This window comes from Egretta garzetta, unplaced genomic scaffold (assembly GCF_000687185.1).
Source record: "Egretta garzetta isolate BGI_Z169 unplaced genomic scaffold, ASM68718v1 scaffold36, whole genome shotgun sequence".
In the NCBI taxonomy this organism is placed as follows: Eukaryota; Metazoa; Chordata; class Aves; order Pelecaniformes; family Ardeidae; genus Egretta; species Egretta garzetta.
In genome coordinates, this window is record NW_009259975.1 from 40,692 (window position 1) to 44,636 (window position 3,945).

Sequence of the window (3,945 nt, forward strand, 5' to 3'; positions counted from 1 at the left end):
TTAGTGGTTGTGAGCAGCACGTCATACCCTTGAGAAGCTCTTTTCCACTAGGGTCTGAATAAGGGGTGGAAGGATCAAAGCCCCGCAAGGAATGAATTAAAGGAAAAATAATTCAGACAACAGTGGGATAAAGGACAAAAGTCACATACGGAGTAAGGTCTGGGTCTTAATCGTTGTAACCTGTGCTGCAGGAGGCCTTAACAACCACTGCAATGCCACTCTACTTACATTTAAGATTCCACAAGAGCAAATGGGTCATAAATACCGACTAGGAAGGCTTATTTGTACCTATTTGGTGTGTGAATGATTACCTACTTTATTTCATTCAAAAAAGGGAGCAGATCTGGAGAGAGACTCTTAGAAGCAAGGCTACAGACCAGGCTGCCTTTTAGCCAATTTGGTTTACTGTGCGTTACGCAGAAGTATTTAAAGGAAGTCTTAGCAGCAGTAGACTAGACCACCGATTGCCTGGTTAGCCTTTGGATACGCTGAGGACGTTCCAGGTTTCTCCATACGAGCAGCGTAACCAGGATGTGCATTTTTAGGTTGTTTGGAAGTAGAAATAGACTGACTGCTGTACTGACAGGTACTTGTCGTTATCTCTCAGCAAGACCCAGATCTCCTACTGGCCAATTTACTGTCCTGTTGTGAAATAGCAGAGCTCAGTCTGAACATCTATTATTAGGATGCTTTCATATGAAATTAATCACTGCAAATGCAAGGCAGAGCAGTTAATCAGCATTGTCAACACAATTGTGTGGTTCATCCGGTGCTGGGTTTGCTGTACGAGTACACCATTATGTTGCTTCATCCTATTACTCTGTAGCGAAAGATACAGCTATGGTGACACTTCACGTGTTAACCCTACAGTGCTTAATCCCGATTAAGCCCGTCCTAGACGCTAGACTGCCTTTTTGGTGTTAATTTTTGCACCAGAATAATTGCGGTACCAACAGTAAATGTGGAAGTGCATGGACTTGCTACGTGAGTGTAGGAGCACGGGAAATAACATGTATTAAGTAAGATAATCCTCCAAAGCATGTCTGCTGAAACTTCATGAGTCAATCTGATGTCACTTACTTTCTTAGTTCTATTGACTTCATGTCTATGAAGGTCCTTGCCAGCAACAAAGATAGGGTGTTTCTACAATACAGATAAATGATGCTCACACCTTTTTGTATATATATATATTTTTTTAATTCAGAGTGAATTTTTTTTAATTCAAAATGAATGGTAGTCTCAACACAAATTACTTTGCTCATCATGGGTTATTTGCAAGGTTTGCTTGTCTGCTTTTTTTGAGTAGTTTTGTTCTGCACAGGCGGTCGCAAATTTACCGATTACTACCTTGAATTTTGTCACAGCACACATTGAGTGCATGCCATGTGTTGCTCCCTGAAACACTTAAAAATTGTTATAATGATCTCTTCACGTCAGAAAATTGGTCACAGAAGTGCAATAAACTGTTGAACTGTAGGGAGATGTTTTTAAAAAAACCAAAACTGTTTGCTCACACTCCTCGCTTGTGTGTGTGTCTGAAACATTGCAAGAAGGTGAGGTGCCATTTGGAATTCGCATCAGGCTGCGTACATAAGGCAGACCCGATATGTTTTTCCCCACCGTGGAGCTGAGTCAGCTGTTGCAGAGCAGATCGGCTTCCACCAGGCCTTGCGTTGCAGCCATCACATGGGAGAAACCCACACCGCTCCCCGCTGCCCAGGCTAGTTGCTGTAACAAGAGCGTGCATCAGGATTCTTCAAATCACCTTTGGCTCCTGTTCTCTATTTAAAACCACTATGCTCTGGAAACATGAGATGCCAAAGTTCTAACAAGTATACAGAGGGGAGTACTGTATTATTCAGAGAGGATCTTAAAAGTGGGGCGAAAAAAAAAAAAGGCAAGAAATTGAACCATTTTTACCTAATTCCTTTTAATGGGAAACAGAATGTGCCAAACATCATGGAGGGTAGGAATTTACAATTTTGTGTCATCTTTACAGGGGATTTGTGGCAGATGAACTGGGATGAGTCTTGTTGCAGATTTGGCTGATCTTCGTATATTCCAGAATGGGGTTTGCTTTTCTTTTTCTTCCAACAGTGTGTTATGGTCAGGTCTACGCTGTGCTCAGAGCAGCTCCAGCCTTCCTTCAGTTAATTCTTAAGTGGGAACAGAAATGGAGACCCCAATGAACATTTGTTAGTTCTCTTTTTGATCTATCTGAAGTCTACCAAAGGTACCTTGAAACATTTCTGAGCTCCTATTTCAACTGCTCTGTTGGAGCTGCCAGCTCTCCAGGCACTTCTTCAATGATCAGATTTCTCCTTACCATATAAAAACCACTCTCCTGACAGACCCACCAAAGCTTTTGAAGTGTCTTGTCCATTCAGAAATGGATTCATTTTCTTTTGCCCACCATGCAGTGGATTAATTTTTTTAACTAGCGAGCACAGCAATTGCAGGCTTGCTTGGTTAATGTTTTTTACCAAGAAGATTTCTACATTCCAGAAAAACTTTTTGGTATCTTGGTCTTGCTTTGTGAGAACGAGCCTGAGAGAAAAGGCTGATTGCAACTTGGCTCAGTCCCTGAAGGCATTAATGAAAATATAAACCAAGCCCCACGACTGAAACAAACGCCAAACTACTTCTGGAATTCTAATTCTGGACAATCTTGAGTCACGTTTATAGAAACGAAACTTCCTGGCTCCTTTTTCTTCTTGCAAAACCTGGCACCAGTGCAGAAGCATAGCAGCTCTGATGGTGTTTCCAGGACCAAAGTTGCCATCTGAGTTGAGCAGTGGCAGGGGTGCTTCTTTGGGAGGAGCAGCCTCAGGAGAAGACTCATCAGCCCTCGGGACCTGTCAGGAGCAAACTATAAGCCAGTAGACTCTAGTGGAAGGTATCCAGTAGTCAACGCTCTGTTATACTTGTTCGTCATGTAGCAGTATATCATGGCTTGCTGTTTCCCCTTGAATGCAAGCTAGCAGTTGTGCTTCCTACCCAATTCCTCCCTCCATCCCTAGTCTTGGTCTATATTCTTTCCTGCAGACTCCCCTGCTCCCCATGATGATACCCAGAATCATAGAACCATAGAACCATTTAGGTTGGAAAAGACCTTTAAGATCACAGAGTCCAACCGTAAACCTAGCACTGCCAAGTCCATCACTAAACCATGTCCCTAAGCATCACATCTACACGTCTTTTAAATGCCTCCAGGGATGGGGTCTCAGCCACATCCCTGGGCAGCCTCTTCCAATGCTCAACAACCCTTTCACCCTTTCAGTGGAGAAACTTTTCCTAATATCCCATCTAAACCTCCCCTGGCGCAACTTGAGGCCATTTCCCCTCATCCTGTCGCCCGATACCTGGGAGAAGAGACCAACACCCACCTCACGACACCCTCATTTCAGGCAGATGTAGAGAGCAATAAGGTCTCCCCTCACCCTCCTCTTCTCCAGGCTGAACAACCCCAGTTCCTTCAGCCGCTCCTTGTAATACTTGTGCTCCAGACCCCTCACCAGCTTCGTTCAGGACAAGGCCTGAATCTCACTAAAGCTTCGCCTTTGCAGGGGAGTGAAGCAAGCTCGGGTGCCTGCAGACGCAGCACTGAGGTTCACCTTGCAGCAGGGGCAGTGCATGCTGTGGCCTTCGCAACAGTCAGGGGAAGGGGCAGCAGCCTGGCTGGCCCAGCCACCCTGTTTTCACTGCCTCAAGTGCCCTGAAATGTCTTGTTCAGCCCAGGGCTGGCTCAGGTGTGGCCAAACAGACACAAGAAGTTAGAGCTGAGGAGCTAATGCAGTTAAGTTCTGGTCTTTGTGCACATCCCCTCACTATCTTTAAGATCCCCATGGAGAGGAAACCTTGTAAGGGCAGGCTGCTGTTCTAACAGTTGAGAAAGCTTTATATAAAGAGCCTCTGGTATTTTTCTGTTATACATACAGGATCAAC